This window comes from Anomaloglossus baeobatrachus, chromosome 5, assembly GCF_048569485.1.
Source record: "Anomaloglossus baeobatrachus isolate aAnoBae1 chromosome 5, aAnoBae1.hap1, whole genome shotgun sequence".
Classification (NCBI taxonomy): Eukaryota; Metazoa; Chordata; class Amphibia; order Anura; family Aromobatidae; genus Anomaloglossus; species Anomaloglossus baeobatrachus.
In genome coordinates, this window is record NC_134357.1 from 521,958,295 (window position 1) to 521,978,887 (window position 20,593).

At 53.4% G+C, this 20,593-nt stretch overlaps 1 long non-coding RNA gene across 1 annotated transcript; it reads right to left on the reverse strand.

Annotated features, from left to right (window-relative positions):
- Positions 1–12,245: 12,245 nt before the first annotated feature.
- LOC142310437 (uncharacterized) lies at positions 12,246–17,091 on the reverse strand. Its single transcript, XR_012754154.1, has 3 exons — positions 16,787–17,091; positions 14,344–14,472; positions 12,246–13,338 (listed from the first exon to the last, which is right to left on the reverse strand). It is a non-coding gene; the product is annotated as an uncharacterized LOC142310437 (long non-coding RNA).
- Positions 17,092–20,593: the final 3,502 nt, after the last annotated feature.

Below are 20,593 nucleotides of genomic sequence, written 5' to 3' on the forward strand. Positions count from 1 at the left end.
AAGCCCCCGCTAGAATTCTCTTGGAATAGAAGGCCAGTCCTCAATTTCAACTCTGGGGAGATTCAAGGCCTCCGAAAAGGGTGTCAGATCCTCTGGTGAATGAACGTGCATTCGGCCGCCACTGCGGACTTGAAGGCGAAAAGGGAAGCCCCAGCTGTACACCAAGTCCCGTGACCGAAGGAGCTCCAACAGAGGCCGTAGTGCTCTCCTCCTCTGGAGAGTAAGACAAGAGAGGTCGGGTAGGATCTGCAACTTAATCTTTTGGAAAAGGATCGGTACCCCTTCCCGGAGCTTCAGCAGAATAGACTCCTTTTGTAAGTAATGGTGGACCCGACAGATCACGTCCCGCGGGAACTCCGAGTCCGCTGGTTTGGGTTCCAAGGATCTGTGTGCTCTATCAAATTCGATCTCGGGATTCACATATTTAATAAGAGGTTCTCTACCCGACGTCCGAAATGTCTGCAGTCTTGCTGTGCTCCACAGAAAATTACTTCTACTCTAGTAGAAAAGTATAACAATTGTTGAATCAGATTAGCTCAGGATATAGACCGTTTTACCATCTGATACATTCTTCTTCATCTGGCTCAAACCATTATGACATCTTCAACTCACCCCCTCCTCTCTTTTGCAGCAGATTGAAACCCTATAGGTCAAAATAATAGTGTCACACGTTGTGTTACCTGAAAATAGAGCAATACACAAACTCTAAGGATAGTTATACATCTAGCACACGTTTAAAATCCAATGATCTTTAGACCATTTGGAATGGCTCCACTGCATTCGCCAACATTTTTTCGTCCAAGGGCACAATTGTCATACTGAACCAATCGAAAGGGCCACAAAAAAATTAAAGGGCTACTTAGATGAATACATCAGCAGAACGCTTGGCAGTACAATAATACATAATGAAAACCAAGTTTTGAGTACCGTATATACTGGCGTATAAGACGACTTTTTACCCCCTTAAAATAATGGCTACAGTGGGGGGTCGTCTTATACGCCGGATATACGGTGTGTGTATATATATATGTACACTGCAGCGTCCAGGGGAGGTGGGGGCAGCAGCTCTGGAGCACAGGGGAACGCTGCGGGCTGCAGCCTTTGATCTCCTGCACCCGCTCATATAATATGCACAGCCGCTGTCCATCTCCAATGGTGCTGAAATCGCACGCAGTGAGGGGCTGGGGCAGCGGTGCATATTATATGAGCCTGCGTCCCAGTGTGATCGCACATGCCCACCCCTGTGTTAGATTTGGCCCCCATGTTGCTGCTGCTCATTCTAAAATAAAAAAGCTTTACTTACCCCTGCAGCATTTCTCCCCGTGTCCCTGCTTCCACTGTGATCAGGCAGGCAGAGAGCTCAGCCTGCTGTGCCGATCACATGACCGCACTGAGAACCAGGAAGTGGAAGAACAGAAGCACGGAGCCAGACAGGAGGGAGATCAGCGCTGCAGGAGATAAGGAAAGAGGGTTTTATTTTACTTTGGGCAGCAGCCTAGGGGCCATATCTGACACAGGGGGACTTGTGCGATCTATAGGGGCCATGGGCAGCACTATGGGGGCGATATTTGACACAGGGGGACTTGTGCGATCTATATAGGGGCCATGGGCAGCACTATGGGGGAGATATCTAACACAGGGGGACTTGTGCGATCTATATAGGGGCCATGGGCAGCACTATGGGGGCGATATCTAACACAGGGGGACTTGTGCGATCTATAGGGACCATGGGCAGCACTATGGGGGCGATATATAACACAGGGGGACTTGTGCGATCTATATAGGAGCCATGGGCAGCACTATGGGGGCGATATCTAACACAGGGGGACTTGTGCGATCTATAGGGGCCATGGGCAGCAGCATGGGGGCGTTATCTAACACGGGAACGTGTGCAATCCATAGGGGACCATAGGCAGCACAGGGGAACGTGTGCCATCACAAGTGGGCTATATTCAATATAAGGGGGCCATATCCAGATTAAGGGGGCTAATTTTAGGATGGGGGGCTATGAGGGACATATACCCTATATGATTTGTTAGAGGGACACTGGCATTATAAGATGGACCCCATTTAACATTAAAAAAAAATAATTCTCTTTTCCTTCACCAAATTTGGGGGTGCGTCTTATAATCAGGTGCGTCTTATAAAGCGAAAAATACGGTATATATCATACAGCAGGGGTCGGGAACCTATGGCTCGCGAGCCAGATATGGCTCTTTTGATGGCCGTATCTGGCTCGCAGACAGGGCTCCTACCTGTCTATGGGCAAATGCCGGGGCCCTGGAGAGCCGGGGGGGCCCACTCGGCCTCGTCAGTTCTCCTGTCCCTTGGCCGGGGCCCACTCACCTTTATAGTTCTGCTGCCCCCGGCCGAGTTCCGGGGACCGCAGTCCTCGGCAGCAATCTGCGGCGCCGTCACTTTAAGGCGCGCAGACATCCTGTTTTGAATTTCATCTGTGGGCGGAGCTACCGCCTTCTCAGTCCCACAGATGAAGGAGGCGAGCTTCTGTCCGGCGCTGTGTGGGCCCCCTCTCCACCGTGACCTAATCGGGTAAATGCCCTCCCCGCCTCCCCATTATGGGCCCCGGTGAGCTGCTTCTAACCCCCCAGATGTATGCCCTGCCAATCCCCCCCCCGCCGATGCCGCGGGTGCTGTACCCGCCGAGCCGCGGGTGCAGGCCCCACAGAGCAGCAGAGTTGTGTGTATTTGTCTGTATGTAGCAGAGTTGTATGTGTTTGTCTGTATGTAGCAGAGTTGTATGTGTTTGTCTGTATGTAGCAGAGTTGTATGTGTTTGTCTGTATGTAGCAGAGTTGTGTGTGTTTGTCTGTATGTAGCAGAGTTGTATGTGTTTGTCTGTATGTAGCAGAGTTGTATGTGTTTGTCTGTATGTAGCAGAGTTGTATGTGTTTGTCTGTATGTAGCAGAGTTGTGTGTGTGTGTTTGTCTGTATGTAGCAGAGTTGTGTGTGTTTGTCTGTTTGTAGCAGAGTTGTGTGTGTTTGTCTGTTTGTAGCAGAGTTGTGTGTGTTTGTCTGTTTGTAGCAGAGTTGTGTGTGTCTGTTTGTAGCAGAGTGTAGTACCATTGTTTCAGTCCAGTTGTGGCTTTATACAGCAGGGAGGAGCATTCCTTGCTGTACTAAGTGAACATTGGAGCGATTGATCTGTCAATGGCCCTTTAAAAACATATTGTACGGCTCTCGCGGAATTAAAATTAACATGTTGCAATCAATGCAGACTTTTTTTCATTTGGGAGCGGGGTAGTCTTATACAGTGAGTATATCCCAAATTCTATATTTTTAGGGCAGAAGTTGGGGGTCGTCTTATACGCCCAGTCGTCTTATACGCCGGCATATACGGTATATGACAAGGATTTGGAGAGTTTGTGCTGAGTTTCTGCTCAAAAAAATCAGTGTGAACACACTTAACTAAATCTCATAATTTCAAAACTACATTTTCAGAATTTTTCAATTTTACATGAAGCACATTATGCATTGCTGCATCATCAGAACCACGGCTAGTACATGAATGCAGCACCAGAATGACCGTCAGTACAGGCATACATCACTAAGCTTAGTACAGTGATTATTAAACAGTTCCAAATCAGCCCCATGATAGACCTGTATCACGTCAACCTACTATTCCCAGTATGCCCTTAACAATGGTCAGGAGATACTGGAAGTTGTTGTTTCCAGCGATTATCAGACTGTGGACCATACAGATAGTACAACAGTATGCATAAGACGTAGTCAGGATCACAAATATTCATTTACATCCAGGTACCTTAGAGGTAACACCTTCTCTAATTAAAGTCATTCCCATCTTTTTATCTCTATGTAGCATAGATGTCACACTGCCCTGCTCCATAATATCCTCCACACCCTATATCTTTCCATAATGTGCCCACACCATGCACCTCTCAATAATGTCACACGCACCTCTCCATAATATCCCTCATGCCCTGCACCTCTCCATAATATACCTCACACCCTGCACCTCTCCATAATGTCCCCACGCCATGCAGCTCTCCATCATGTTCTTCCACACAATGCTCCTCTCTATTATGTTCCCCCACAACCTGGACTGCTCAACAATTTTCCCCCAAGCCCTGCACCCCTCCATAATGTTCCCCCACAACTTGCACCTCTCCATAATGTCCCCCCATACCACGCACCTCTCCATATTGTCACCCACACCCTGCTCTGCTCCATATTGTCACCCACACATCTCCATAATATCCCTAACGCCCTGCACTACTCCATAATGTCCCCCTACAACATGCACTGCTCCATAATGTTCCCTCACAACCTGCACTTCTCCATATTGTCATCCACATCTTCCACTGCTCCATAATAACCCCAATGCCCTGCACCTCTCTATAATGTCCTTAATCACACCATTATGTTCCCCCACAAAATGAACCTCTCCATAATGTTCCACCACAAAATGCACCTCTCCATAATGTTCCCCCACAACCTGTACCTCTCCATAATGTCCCCTCGTGACCTGCACCTCTCCATAATGTACCCCCTCAGTGTCTCCCCCCTGGGCTATAATAGTATATACTATATTTGGCTTCTCTGCCTGTGTGGCCTCTAGAGCAGTGTGATGAGATCATCGCATCGCTGGTGACACACCCCACCAGGGCCTGGGGGCACTTGTTACCGGGCCGGTGGTTCTGTCTCAGCGAGGAGGATGTCACGGCGACAGGGCCCAGCTCTATGACCCCGGTGGCGTCGTTAAAATGAATGGTGGTCGGGGATTACTTACAGGGGATGATAGTTTGTGATGACACCTGTGGTATGCAGCCAAATATGTGCCGCCACTGCCATTCAGTTCCCTTGGGGTCAGTGTTGATGCAGCTGAGTTGGTATAGCTCTCCACAGGTAGACCTGGGCCCCAGGGCTGTTGGGAGTAGTAGTCTGTAATGACGGGGTACAGGCAAATAACTTGGCAACACAGGGATGCAATCTCAAGATACTGGTTTACATGACCAGTCAAATGTTGCCCCCGGAGTGCAGACTGTGTCCTACTGTGATGGGCCCCAGCCGATCCCAGATAGTTCGGAGGCACAACCCGGTACACCCTTCTGTGTTCCTTCCCTGGTTGTTTTGCTGCGCTGGCCTCTCCCACCTGCCCCGCGCCTGCATACACAGAGCCCCGAGCTGGTGTCTGCGGACCCTGTCGGGTGGCTTGAAGCACTATCCCTTGGCCCTATGTGGTCACCTTTTCACTGGATGTGTGTGGATGTGGCTTCGGCACTTGCGGTAACCGCAGCCTCCGGTTTGCTAGCTGAGCCTTGTAGTTCTCCACTAGTTTAGGGGCTGGTCCTCTATATAATACTAATAATATTTATTCATTTATATAGCGCTATTAATTCCATAGCACTTTACATACATTGGCAACACTGTCCCCATTGGGGCTCACAATCTAAATTCCCTATCAGTATGTTTTGGAGTGTGGGGAGGAAACCGGAGAACCGGGAGGAAACCCACGCAATCACGGGGAGAACATACAAACTCTTTGTAGATATTGTCCTTAGTGGTACTAGAACCCAGGACCCCAGCACTGCAAGGCTGCAGTGCTAACCACTGAGCCATCGTGCCGCCAAGTCCCTCCACTCCAGTATGCCGTCTGTGGAATGAAACCACGGGTGTATGGCGCACTTCCCGTGGGCTCTAGGACCTCTTCTCTCCTGTGCCTGGGCCGAGCTACTCCAGCTCCAGACCACAGGTCTTCACCCCTCAGCTCCTACTTCCTGACTGACTCATGCTCCCACTAACTAGACTCCACTTCCAAGCTGGCTTCGGAGATGGTGCTTTTTCCTAAGAGGTAGCTTAGTTTGCACTAGGCCCTAACCATGGCCTGATGGAGTGTTGCTAAATAGTGTATCTGTGCTGTGTGTATACCGATTTGTGACCTCCTCCTTACCCAGGAATGGGATACTACACTTCTGGCTGAGGTGCAGTACCTCTGTGGTGACTGGAGCCTTAGGGGAACCACACTGGCATTTCCATAATCTTTGCCCTTTTGGTGGTGAGGTCAGTATTAGAAGTCCACATCTATACACCTGTCCATGATTTTCCCCCCAGGTTGGGCAGTCACACTGTGGACAAGCTATAAGTTATGGTCGTTGAGTTGGGCTTTCCTTAACTTCTTATGATCTACGTATCTCCCACCAGTCAATGGCCACAGCCTGGGTAGGTGTACTCACTATCGTCGGCTCAGAGGAGGATAATGGAGGCTGGGAATGTGGGTTATCCTTGGAATGGGAAGCAGTAGGATCTGTATCAGGGTGCTGCTAGGCTTGGTTGCAGGTAATGGCTCTGACAAACTGGCTGGGTAGTCCTTGTACAAAGTTATTCCCCAAAATGAAAGGTTTGGGAAGTCCGTGCATAAGCCCTACTTGTACCTCTCTCTAGTTGGTATGTGACGCCCTGGACCCCAGGGGTCACAGGTAATTACATCAGCCACATACACACACACCCCCATCCCCTGTGAGGTCACACACATGTCACCCGAAAGGGAGACCTGATGCCTCCCTCAGGGCGAGTAGAGCACACCAGGTGGGCGGAGTCAGGTGAAAAGGCACGCCCACCGAGGAGACTACTGTCCTGGGGCAGGAAGTTCAAACAGATAAGTTTTGAGTAGACAGTGAGTGGTAGTGGAGCAGCTGTCAGGGACCCGGGTAGGAGCCTGGGCCCCCTTGTAAACGTCAGGCAGGCAGACGGTGGTGGCCGTCTGCAGGAGTACCGGTACAGCAACCGGCGGAACCGTACGGACCGAGCCTGGGTTGGAGCCCGCCGGTCCTGAACCGGGGAGTTAACTGTGTACCGGAGCACCAGAAACCGGGTACTCAGACCCCGTCCTAGCTTAGAAGCCACTGAGTATAGCTGAAGTTGACTGATTGCTGGCTGGACCTCACGGGTTCATCCACACCCAAAGTCCCGAAAGAAGGCAAAAGCCCACCGAGACCGGGTGAGCGCCACCGCCAAGGGCCAAACACCCGACGGGCCAGCGCCTGTCGCAACCGAGGGCTCCTCCGGCAGCTCAATGCCGGGGAGCGGGCTACCACTGCTCAGGCAGGGGAGCCAAAACACAGCATCCAGAGGTGCACGGGAAAAGGGGCCACCATCAACCCCACAGGGGACATCAGCAGCCGGCCGCGGGAACCAACCACATCCGAACTTTGGTTTACCAGTGACTCTGAGTGTGAATCAATCGTGAGTACACCAGTGCCATCCGGGCACGACACTACACTGCGGCACGGCACCCTGCACCCCGACAACAACATCAGCGCTCCAGTCCCCCAACAGGCCCCGGGACACACCGCCCCTATCCACGGAGGGGTTAACATCTAGGCTGCGGCCGCAACACCGATCCCGGACGAGCCCGCCTTCACTCCAGCCGCAGTGGTGGTGCATCCAGTCACCACGATCCGTGGGTGGCGTCACGACCCGTAGGATGGCGACGCGGCCCTCCCCGGCTGCGCGCCTCGTCCCACACCACCCCGCTACCTCTCCCCTCTAACAGAGAGACGTGGCCCCCGGTCCGGAGGCGCTCGTGCCACCGACAACCCGAGCCCGGACCTCGAGCGTCTCGGCCCGAGGAAGCGGAGGAAGCGGCCGGGCCCCTCTCAGGGCAGAACACATCGACTCTTCTGGCGTCACGAACAGGATTCGGATAGTCCACTTACCTGTGGAAGTGTGCCTTAGAAGTATTCATCAGCGGCGTCCTGCCGAAAAAGCTGAAGTTCCGCCATCTTGGCGCGAAAGTTTCCTGCTTGAGTCGTCTTCCCCGAGCAGTGAAGGCGCGAAAGTGAAGCCACGCCCCCGGAGGAGTGCAAAGAGAAAACCAAGGGGGAGGCGGGTGAGAAGGCTGCCTGATGTAACTGAGAAGATGAAAAGGCAGGGACTCCAGGACCCTGCATCCGTTCCGTTCCTGGACCCCGACTGTGCAGTATGGCGACTCCCGTCCAGCGTCCCGATACCCCGGAGCCCGCGCAAGGAACTGCGGCGTGGGTGAAGGCCCGGACGGAGGAGATGTGTCGCCGCCTCCAGCACCAGGTAAGCTTCCTGGTGGAGCACTGGGCGGCGGAGATGGGGGAGATAGTGGCTGCCGTGCGGGCCCGTGAGAGGCTGACAGTGTTGACGGGGTGGGGAGGTGATCCACGTCCCTATGCCCTTGAGGGGTCGGCCGTCGCGGCTGAGGAGCTAGGTCTGCTGCTGCCTGCGATACAGCCTCCTCCATTGCCCGCAGCGGTGGTTGCTGCTCCTCCACCCGAATCCCCACCCCCAACACCAGTGGCGGAGTACGTCCTGGGCGCTCATGGGAAGCTGCTTGAGGAGGCTGGCCTGGACTTGCAATGGAACCCGGCCGCGCTGTGCTCGTTGCCCGAGGGGATCCATTACCGGTCGGCACCTGAACCAGAGGCGATGCCGGAGGCCCCGGAAGTGGCCGCGCCCAAAAGTGCCCAGGCTCCAGAAAATCGCCCGGCCAAGAAGGCCCAGAAGGCAAGACAAGCTGCTCCAGGGTCGCAGGCCTCGGCTGAGGTTCCATGGGGAGGCAGCTGCAAGGCAGCAGAGCCGGCCGCAAACACAGCGGCGCTCCCCTCCGAGAGTGTCGATCATGGTCGACACTGGGGAGCGCCGGCTGGGCCAGACCTCCACTGATGTAGACCCCGGGCATGCAAACCCACCGTATTGGGAGCGGCAGCCCAGCCAGCTGAGCCGGAAGATTGTGGCCAGAGAAAGGAAGAGGGAGGAGGTCCTAGCCAGCACCATTGAAGGAAAGGAGCACCTGAGGAGTGCTGGATATTGGGTGCGGGGCCCGACCTACCAGGGCCAGGTCCGGTGATTCAACAAAGACAAGGGCTGGGGATTCCAATACGACCCCGGTCTGGAAACGGAGGTGTTCTTTTCCCGGCGGGATGTGACTGCCCACCTCCCGTTCGGGCACCAGGACCGCGACCTTCTGCCCGGAGATTTGGTGCACTACACCCGGCACCGAAGGGAGAGGGGCTGGTTTGCCCTGGTAGTCCGGAGTGGCAGACAGCCCCCTCCTCCACCGTACACCCCCGATGTGGAGGTTGAGGAAGAGATGGAGTAAGCCAGTAGCCCGTTAGCTACAAAAGGACCCGTCCCCGTTGGGACTTGTGTTTGAAAACCCCGTTAACCCTGTTGCGTGAGTGACTGCTCATGGACAAGGCCGTGGACTTGCCGGCCACCCAAAAACTTTTGGGCTTGTAAATATTGCCCTACCCCCTTTTAACATGCCTTCCTGTTCCGTTAGCCTCCGGAGAGGCAGATTTGAGGTATCACTCACAGCAGAGCAGGCTGGGGTCCGGTCACCACTGGGACCGGTGACCATCCTCCGGGGAGCCCTTGAGCAACCGCCGGGTGCGCCGCCAGGCTGATCTGGCCATGTTCCTGTTTCTGGACTGGGGAAAAGGGGTGCTGCCAGTTTCTTAGGGGCAGCATCAAGGCTAGGTTGTTTGGGTGGGAAAGGCAGAAGGACATGAACCCGTTCTGTTTAATAAAGTTTGAAACGTTAAAGCAAAATGCCTCCCGTTATGGGAAGACCTTCAGTAACCATAGTTTGTATAAATGTTATTATAATTGTAAGTGTTTTCCCGTTTTTCCCGTTTACAGTTGAAAAATAAAAATAAACCGGAGTTGGTCGGGCAGCCCGCAGACGGTCTGCATTAAACCAAGGGGGTATGTGATGCCCTGGACCCCAGGGGTCACAGGTAATTACATCAGCCACATACACACACCCCCATCCCCTGTGAGGTCACACACATGTCACCCAAAAGGGAGACCTGATGCCTCCCTCGGGGCGAGTAGAGCACACCAGGTGGGCGGAGTCAGGCGGAAAGGCACGCCCACCGAGGAGACTACTGTCCTGGGGCAGGAAGTTCAAACAGATAAGTTTTGAGTAGACAGTGAGTGGTAGTGGAGCAGCTGTCAGGGACCCGGGTAGGAGCCTGGGCCCCCTTGTAAACGTCAGGCAGGCAGACGGTGGTGGCCGTCTGCAGGAGTACCGGTACAGCAACCGGCGGGCACGAGCCACCGACAACCCGAGGCCGGACCTCGAGCGGCTCGGCCCGAGCAAGCGGAGGAAGCGGCCGGGCCCCTCTCAGGCCGGTACAGGTATTTCAGTCCAACTGCACACGTGCCAGAGCAATGCTGTCCGAATGCTGGCCACCAGCTAGGGAGATAGTTACTTGGTGGCCTGGAAAATGGTGTTCTGAAGTCACAATATCTGGGCTGACCATGGTGATGGAAGACCCAGTGTCTCGGAGTCTCTGGGCCTGTATGTCATGATCTTGATGGGCTAGATGGAGCGATGAAGGTTGGCTGGAGTAGGGTGTCCGACTGGGTATATCACTTCCTCCACAGCTGGTTTATCCCGGGAATAGCATCTCCCAGGCCCTGCTAGCTTGTCTTGGCAGACATTGATTGGCTGGGCCAGAAGACACCTGGCTTATAGACAATCTTTGCCTATCTGTCCAAGATTCCTCATGTATATCAGTACTGTGAATTGGGCAATTCACAGGCCCTGTTTGTAAACCTTTGTTCTGGTGGGGCTTCTGCTGGGTAGTGGGATTGTCCTTCTCGAGTAGCTGGTTGTAGAGGAACAGTAACTCTTAAACTGATTCCAGAACACAAGCTCTCTCATTGCTTGAAGCTTCAGAACCCAATGCAGCCAACAACTCCTGGATTTGAATTGCTTGGGACTGTATTGTTGATTGCAGACTGGCACAAGATCCTTGATCTGGCACGTAGTTTAATTCCTGTGTCAACCTCGTCAGAGTCTTCGTCATCCTCTACAGTGTTCTGGGCATCCTTACAGACCATTTCCTTGATCTTATCTGACCTGGTGTCAGTGATCCTGTATTCGATCTGTTGAATCTGGTGTCGCGGGCGGAGAGGACGTGCTCGCCACGCTCGGGTCTGGGGCTTCTGCTGCTGCTCGGTGGCTCGAGCGGTGGACCGGACCCGGGGACTCGAGCAGCGCTCCTCACCCGTGAGTGAAATAGGGGTGGTATGTTTAGGGAGATTGTTCGTGACGCCACCCACGGGTCGTGGTGATAACACAGCACAACAATGTTTTTGCTACTGAGGGTAAAACATGTGTTCTTTACTAATTTGAACATGCTGATTCCAAATATGAACTCAGAATTTGCACAGCACGTCCAGATTTTGAGTTATACTTAGAAAAGGCCATACGCCTATTCAGGCATTGTTGAAGATATTCTTACACACATTCGGCCCAATAGAGATGAACATAAGATTGGTAAGCACAATGTTCAACACGAATCACTTGTCGATCCACTTAAAGTTTATCTTCCACCTCTTCACATTAAACTAGGACTAATGAAAAATTTTGTAGTAGCAATGGATCGTCAAGGGAATGGATTTAAGTATCTGAAGGAAAAGTTTAGTGCATTGAAAACCAAACTCAAAGCAGGAATCTTTATTGGTCCTGAAATCCACCAACTAATCCATGATGAAATCTTCAAGAAAGAACTCACCCCACTTGAACTAACTGCATGGGATGCATTTATATTAGTAGTTCAAAACTTCCTTGGAAACGAAAGAGCAGAAAACAATGCTGAACTAATAGACAATATGCTTCAAGCATACGAAATGCATGGTGCCCGAATGTCATTGAAAATGCATTTCCTACATTCACATCTTGACTTCTTTCCTCCAAATATGGGTAATGTCAGTGACGAACATGGTGAGAGATTCCACCAGGACATTTCTACTATGGAAAAAAGATACCCAGGTCGCTTTAACCCCAACATGATGGGCGATTACTGCTGGTTTTTGCAACGGGCCACTAGGACCACTCACAAGCGCAAAAGCAAGTGCCTGAAGCACTTTTAAAAGTAGACTGCCAGGACCCCAACAAATCCTCCCCCTCCCCTTTAAGAGACACCACGACACAATTTTCTTTGAAAACAAAACTTTTTATTTAACTTTTTCTTTGGAGAGTCAAAGGAAAACAATGCTCTCATCTTTTGGGATAAAATTATGGTCACAGCTCTCCAAAACAGGCGTTAAAACCAGCCAAATATACCAGGGGTTTAGGTAAAGTACCGCCACTCGGCCGTCCGGTGCGGGTGTTTCACCTCCATTTCTCCTTAATTCCGACCCCTTCCGCTGCTGTGACTTGATAATACCAAACAACCGAAAAAACTCACATCTCCTTTCAACCAAAAACCTTAAAAAGAGGGGAGGGTGGGCGGGAAACTGGTCCGGGTCCTCAGAGAGAGTGGCCAGGAAAACTCCCTTGATCCTGTGCAGCAAGCTGCGGAGGGAGGAACCAATGACGTTTTAATGGGAGGAGTGACAGAGTCGAGAGGTCTCTTAAAGGGGGATCACCTATTTTCACAGGAAGGGGCCAGCAGTCAGGGGGCAGCATCCACATTCGGGCTGCAGTGCCCTACAGACTGCCAGGACCCCAACAAATCCTCCCCCTCCCCTTTAAGAGACACCACGACACAATTTTCTTTGAAAACAAAACTTTTTATTTAACTTTTTCTTTGGAGAGTCAAAGGAAAACAATGCTCTCATCTTTTGGGATAAAATTATGGTCACAGCTCTCCAAAACAGGCGTTAAAACCAGCCAAATATACCAGGGGTTTAGGTAAAGTACCGCCACTCGGCCGTCCGGTGCGGGTGTTTCACCTCCATTTCTCCTTAATTCCGACCCCTTCCGCCAAGGAGCAGCAAATCAACGAGCTGCGACCCCACCCACCATGGACTGGAGTGCTTGCACGACACCCTCACGGATTCCTGCCAAGAACAACTCCTGACCACTATCATTCAGATGCACTCCATCCGCCCGCAGGTAAGCCGTATTATCACCCTCCAGCTGGTGATGGCGGACGACCACCCCGTTTTTGAACCGTATAAATTTTGAGATACGCTGATTCAGCGTACGCCGGGTTCGTTCCATGGCGAAACCTTCCTTAGCGCCATGCCAAACAAGCCGCGGAATCACCTCGGACCAAACCAGCTTCATTTGAGGGAAGAAACAGGGGAATTTGTCCATATCAGACCGCATAAGGGTCAGTAACTCAGCCAACGGAAACGAAACTAGGTCGTTACCCCCGGCGTGTATCACCAAAACCACTGGGGAGGAGACCATCCTTGCTATCTTGACCACTTCTGGTAAAACCTGCGGCCAGGACAGGCCCCTGATACCTCTCCAGTTAACGTCGGTGTCAAGTAATCCCAAGGACCGGCCACCAGGTCGGGAGTCCGCTCTCCGAGCCGCCCAGTACACAAACGAATGACCTAGGATCCACACACTCGGACGGCTTGTATCTGAAAAGAAAACAATGTCAAACCACAGACAAAAACAGATGAACAGGTACCTTCACCCTTCCAATGCTCCCGCTAACCACATACCGCAAGAACGACTCATGAGCTCCCAAACCACACCGGCGTGCTCCAGTTACAACACCTAATCCAAGTCGAAGGCCTGCTCTGCAGTGCCTGCGTTTAAGACCAGCTCAGGGCGAATGTATCTCATGAAGCACCTGGAACGCCATCTTCCAACCCGCTGGATTTCCGAATCTTGCATACCTGCCCGTGAAGCCTCCGTGGCAGCCCCGATACGGAAAGAATGAGTCCCGAATTCAGACGCTGGCAGGCCAAGATGGGTAAGAATGCGCCGCAAAAAATTTAAAAACTGCCCCGCTAATAGGGGGGAACCGTCCTCATGTGTAAAAAATTGCGGCCCATCGGTTCTGATCGCTAGAAAAGACCTAACAAGAGCTCCAGGGCACACTGGGCCTGGGATAGAAAACAGGGGAAACCATGTTCCCCTGCTTTCCTGATCCATCTTAGATTTACGCAAGCGTACTCGCAACCCATCGCCACATACTAAAACATCGTCCCGTTGTAAGCCACCTATGTCTCCCCGTGCCTTCGGTACAAGTTCCCCGACCCGAAGGGCCCCGAAAAATGCGGTTCCAAAAGCCGCTGCAAACAAAGTGAATTCGTATGAAGAATTACATAAAACCTTTGCCCCATCGATTAATTCAGCCAACAGATGAAAAGAGATGGGCCTTCTACGGTCAATCCTAATGTCACTTCTCCTCCAGCCCTTCAGAACTTGGTGCACCAAAAAGGACTTTGTAACATCTGGCCAGTTCCTGAGTTTAAAGTTAAACGCTATGCCCGATAGCCGGTTACGTGTAACCGCCCCGGATGCCCGCCGGTTGTGCAGGGACACCAAATACTTCAGTGTAAGCTGTAATAAAGTGTCGCCCGAAGGCGCACCAGAAATTTCCCCCACCGACTCGCACCAATCGTTCCATGCCTTACCGTAGGCTCTCCAAGTCGACGGGGCCACTGAGGAATGGATCATCGGGATCAGCTGAGCGGGACATCCCACATCCCTGCTGGGCACACCAAACCTTGAACCTCTGCTGATGGATGCAAATCCCGGAATCTCTGAAATTGAAAACGCGACAGGGCGTCCGCCATGTTATTTTTGCAACCAGGAACATGCTTCGCTTTAAAACAAACGTTTATTGATAAGCATTTTAAAACTAAAAATCTGATCAGGCTGATGACTGGGGGGGAAGAGGCGGACAAGTGGTTGATGGCATGCACCACGCTGGCATTATCGCACCAAAAAATGATCCGCTTATTCCTCAACGCCTCCCCCCAAATTTCGACCGCGACCGCTATAGGGAAAAGTTCAAGCAGGGTAAGGTTCCCGGTCCACGCCCACTGTACCCAGGTTTCCGGCCATTTTTCGGCACACCACTGCGTGCCAAAAATGACCCCGAATCCAATGGCTCCTGCAGCGTCCGAAAAAAGTTCTACCTCCGAGTTTGTCCGGTCCGCCTCTTGACAGCAAGTGCGGCCGTTGTATGTACTCAAAAATTTTTGCCACACAAACAAGTCGTTCTTTAGGGATGTTGTTATACGAATTCGATGGTGTGGAAGCCGTACCCCACAAGTAGCCAATGACAGGCGCCTGGAAAAAATCCTGCCCATGGGCATGACCTTGCAGGCAAAATTGAGTGAACCCAATAGTGACTGCATTTGGAACAAGGTGACTTTTCCCACGGAAATGACCGCCGAAATAAGGTCAAGCAGGCCTCGGATTTTTTCCGGGGGAAGCCTGAACTCCATAGCTTCGGTATCAATGATTATACCCAGGAAAGACAAGACCGTGACAGGGCCAATGGTTTTTTCTTTTGAAAGGGGGACACCAAACCGTCCCATGAGGGACTGAAAACAGTCCAATACGGATTGGCACAACGGAGAGGCAGCGGGGCCGACGAATAAGAAATCATCCAAATAGTGAGTTATCCCCTCGGAACCTGTCTCCCGGCGGGCAACCCATTCTAAAAAGGAGCTGAACATTTCAAAATACTGGCAAGAAATGGAACAACCCATGGGGAGACAGGTGTCGAAATAATACTCACCGTCCAGCATTGCACCCAGCAGGTGATGACAGTCCGGATGTACCGGCAAGAGGCGGAAGGCCGACTCTATGTCGGATTTTGCCAAGAGAGCACCCCTACCAGCAAGCCTGACCAATTCAACTGCCCTATCGAAAGACACATAATGAACCGACGAGTCTTCCTCAGGTATACCGTCATTCACCGATCTACCCTTGGGATAGGACAGGTGATGAATGAGCCGGAATTGTCCATGTTCCTTTTTGGGAACCACCCCCAAGGGTGACACCCGCAGGTTACTGAAAGGTGGGGCCTTAAACGGACCTTGAAAACGCCCTAAGGCCACTTCCTTAACCAGTTTGGAACGGATGACTTCCGGGTTTTCCCTTGCTGATTTCAAATTGGGGGATGATGAGGGGAGCCTAGAAAAAAGGAAAGGTATGAAAAAACCGAACGAAAAAACCGAATCTGATTTGGGCTGCAGCCCGTCTATTGGGGTACCTGCTTAGCCACGGCTCCATCATGGTGACGCTCACTGGGGTCACGGTTTTCCTGAGTCCCGGGTTTAGCCCCGTGGGCTTTTTGAGCGGGCTTGTTGCATTTGGAGGCAGTGTGAGGCCCCCCGCACACCGAGCACTCGTGCTTGTACTTGCACAGGGTGTGGTATTTACAGAATCCGTCGTTAAATAACCAACATGTTCCCGGGCGGCGGATGGCCACCGCGCCCGTGTGAGATCCGGGCGCGGCAGCCCCCCCGGGAAAAGGCTGTATAACCCTCTGAGCCATCATCAGGCGGAGCCAAGAGTCAGTGGCCTTGACTCCCCAACCCAGGTGGGGCTGAAGGTCCAAACGGCGACGGAAGTCCTCATCGTACTTCCACCACGCCGAACCTCCATGGGCCTTGTACGAGCTGTAGATGCTGTCCAGGTAAATAAACAATTCTGAGCACCTTTCCGGGTGCCGTTGACCCATAACACATCCCAGAACGGCGAACGCCTGCAACCAATTATTTATGGTCTTGGCAACCTTAGGCTTACGGTCATAAAACTTCTCGCCCGGCCGCCGTTCCCGATCAACCGAATGCTGGTCTGTCGATATTAATGACCAGATGTCGACGTAACTGTTGGCCCAGATTAACTCTTTCACCTGCACGTCAAGGTGGGAACCCAAGGGAGGGACCCCACAAAACAGACCACCTTTGTAAAGGTCCGGGCCAGGAGGGGTTACTTTTGACCCCTCTGGCACCTGTAACAATTTGGGGTTCACGAATACTTTTTGAACCTGAGCCGGGTCCCTAGGCGCAGCCCCGGTAGACCCAACCCCACTCCAGACCCCCACGTAAGGGTACTCACCGTGCGTCGAAGAAATTGTGTTTCCCATATCCTGGAACTGGTCCACGGATGTTGGACCCACATCGCCACGCTGCACAGTTGTAGCGGTTGGTGTCCTCCTTCTTCTGCGTGACCTCTCTGAGGATTCGTCTGAGGAAGAGGGGGAGCGCCAGCGCGAGGACCTGGAACGCCGACTACGCCGCCTAGACCTAGATCTGCCACGGCGACGGCTGCTGATACGTCGCCTGCTGCGCCTACGCGCGCGCTGCTCGTCAGATGATGATGAGGAAGCACGCCCACGTTGGCTGCCCGCACCACCCGCAATAGCCGTGGCCGGGGTCCCAGCACGTGACCGTGAAATGCTCTGATACCCTCCGCTACTCACCCCCGCCCTCATCTGTAGGAGGCTATTCTGCAGGCCAAGTGGCGAACTGGCCCCCTCCCCCCTTACATAGGGAGCCAGTTGGTGAGGTACAATTACACTGGGAGGATTAAGCTGTGAGACTAAACCAGTACCTAGTGGGGCAATAAGTAAAGGCTGGCTCAACTGTGATGGTGGCGGCGTCTGATCAGGTGGGGGCCACAGGACCAACTGTCCATCCACCTGTGGAATATTTATGGGCCCATTTCCCCCCTCCCTTTGGGCTAGAGGTGCCGACTCAAGCGGTGCTCTCATATCAGCAGAAGCACCGCTAGAACCAGAGGAACTCTGGCATGTATTGTTTCCTCCCATTGCAACTAAGGGGAGGACGTTTGGAGCAATGCTGCTCAGGGCAATCTGATGTAAATCGGCTCCCCTTAACCCCGTGCAGCTGCCTGCTGCTTGTAACGAGGGGCCGTGGACCTGCGCTGACTCCCTGTCCCCTGGAGCGTCCCTCACAATGGCGCCGGCAGCCGAGCTAAGGATGGTGGGCGGGGGTAAGCGCTGGGAGCGCGAAGAGCTTTTCTTCGCGCTCCTTTTTGAATTCTGTGGCGGGCTCAAGCGGGCCGGCGGGCGGGTATGTCTCTTAGACCTCCGCTCGCCGGCACCGCTCGCTTGAACCTCGGCAGAGAGGAAGCTGCCCACAGGTAACAGCCCTGTGAGCCATCCGCTCCCCTCCCTGCCGATGCGCTCTCTCACCGCCTCCATGAGCGGGTCCATCATACCGGCAGTCCAAACTGGTCCGGGTCCTCAGAGAGAGTGGCCAGGAAAACTCCCTTGATCCTGTGCAGCAAGCTGCGGAGGGAGGAACCAATGACGTTTTAATGGGAGGAGTGACAGAGTCGAGAGGTCTCTTAAAGGGGGATCACCTATTTTCACAGGAAGGGGCCAGCAGTCAGGGGGCAGCATCCACATTCGGGCTGCAGTGCCCTACACTCTGCTGAGTTCAAGGCGATTTCTTAAGCTACTATAAGTGATTTTTAAGTTTTTTGGTTTATTTACCTATACTTCTTTTTCAATAAAAATGATAATACATGTTGTGAAACTGTGGGACATAACGATTCTGTATCTTTATTAATTGCTTATTTTAATTTTCACAAAAATTGGAATAACTTAATATCCTGACATGCTACAAAAAAACTAACTTCAGATTTGGATTCAGCGCATTCGATTTAGTATAGCGCACATGGTTTTTGCCAAGTAGCAGACAAAAAGTGTTTATTTGTTGTGCTGTGTAATGGCACCACCGCTGCTGGTAACGGGGAAACCGGGAGAGATGATAGGGTGCAGCTGAGATGTTGTCCCCTCCGTGGGCAGGGGTTGGTGATCCCGGGGCCCGATGGTGTAACGGGGAGGCCAGATGGCTGGGGTGCAGGGACTGCACGGCGCGGTGCCGGACAACACTGGTGTACTCACTCAGACAATCACTGACAGTCGTAGGTAAACCAAAACGGCCGGATGGACGGGTGCCGCAGCTGGCTGCAGTGTTGTTGTTGTGCTCTCCCCGGACGGCTGATGGTGGCTGTCTTTCCCTGCACCTTTGAGAATGTTCTTGACTCCTGTGGTTGTGTCGCGGGCGGGGGGTGCGCTGAGCTCACCACGCTTGGGTCCAGCGCTGCTGCTGCTCGGTGGCTCGAGCGGTGGGCCGGATCCGGGGACTCGAGCGGCGCCCCTTGCCCGTGAGTGAAAGGGGTGGTTTGGTGGTGTTTGGGATGTCGGTTTGTGACGCCACCCACGGTGTGTGGTGAGGTTGGGGCACCACCGCTGCTCTGTGCGGGGATCCCGGGAGCGATGGCAGGGAGCAGCTGAGATGTTTCTCTCCCCTCCGTGGGTAGGGGGATTTTGGTAGTCCCGGGGCCCGGAGTTGTTGTCTGTTTGGTGGGTTGCGGGGCCTGGCCAGGTGCAGGGTCGCGGGGGCAGCGCAGTGCCAGATGGCACGGTGGTACTTACTCAGCCAGTAACGCACCCGGAGTCTCTGGTAAAACAAACGGCTGAATGGACGAGTCCCACAGACGGCTGCGACGGTCGCTCCCGGTAGGTTGGCGGTAACTGTCTCTCCCTCCACCGGTATTACGTTCTCGGCCCCGATGGATTCCCACCGGTAACCCGCTCCCCAGCGGTAGGTTGGCTAAGGGAGCCCTGTTTGCCCGCAGGCTCTGGCCCTGGGAGCTCTAGCTCTGGCGGTAGCTTTCTCTCCCTCACGGTTTGGACGGTTGCCTTCAGTCGGGTCTTTACTGCTGGGAAACCCCGCTGACGGATTTGACCGGTTTAACGGCGACTCCTAGCCTCGTCGGGGTCCGTAGGCCCTGCCAGATGGTGCTGGCTTCTCTTCGCTCCCCGATCCGGTACCGGCGGGCCACCGCCCGACCCCGGTCCTTACGGTTGTGCGTCAATCGGCCTCGCCTGCAGACGGTCACCACCGTCTGCCAACCTTGCTGTAAGGTGCCCGGGCCACGTACCTGGACACGGCCAGTCAGTTCCTCCACTACCACTTCCCTGACTCTCACTCTCTACACTCCACTCTCAACTCCTTTTCACTATCTAACCTTCTTTCCCGCCTCCAGGACTGTGAACTCCTCGGTGGGAGGAGCCAACCACCTGGCTCCGCCCCACCTGGTGTGGACATCAGCCCCTGGAGGGAGGCAACAAGGATTTGTGTCTGACTTTGATGTTCCTAACCGGGGTGTAGGGTGTGTTGTTGTAGTACCTGTGACGTCCTGGCTTGTCCAGGGCGCCACAGTTGCCCACCGGTAGTGCGCTCCCCGGCGTATAGGTGCCGTAGGAGCCCGTTTTTCCCGCAGGCGCTGGCCATTGGATCTCTAGCCTGTGGCGGTGGCTGTATATCCTCTCTGGGTGGACTGTTGCCTTCAATCGGGACTTGGTTGTTAGGAAACCCCTGGTGTTCCTGTCACATTCGGATTTGACTATTGACGGCGGCTCCAAGCCTGGTCGGGGTCCGATGGCCCTGCCTGTGTGCTTAGCTTCACTCCATTCCCCGGTCCGGTACTGGCAGGCCGACGCCCGACCCCGGTCCTTACGGCTCTGCGGAGTTCCACCAACTCCTGCAGACGGCCATCACCGTCTGCCAACCTTGCTGTCAGTGCCTGGGCTCCGACCAAGACACCTCAAGTGTTCACTCCTCTCACTTTCACCTCCAAGACTAATCTGACACTTTTCCCGCCTCCAGGCCTGTGAACTCCTCGGTGGGTGGGGCCAACCGCCTGGCTTTACCCCACCTGGTGTGGATATTAGGCCCTGGAGGGAGGCAACAAGGGTTTTTGATTGACTGTTGTAACTGCCTAGGGTGGGGGTGTTGGTATGTATGTGACTACCTGGCTAGTCCAGGGCGTCACACTGGCACAGCTCTTGTATTGCTATTTCCTGCCGAGGCTGTATGGTCACTCAGG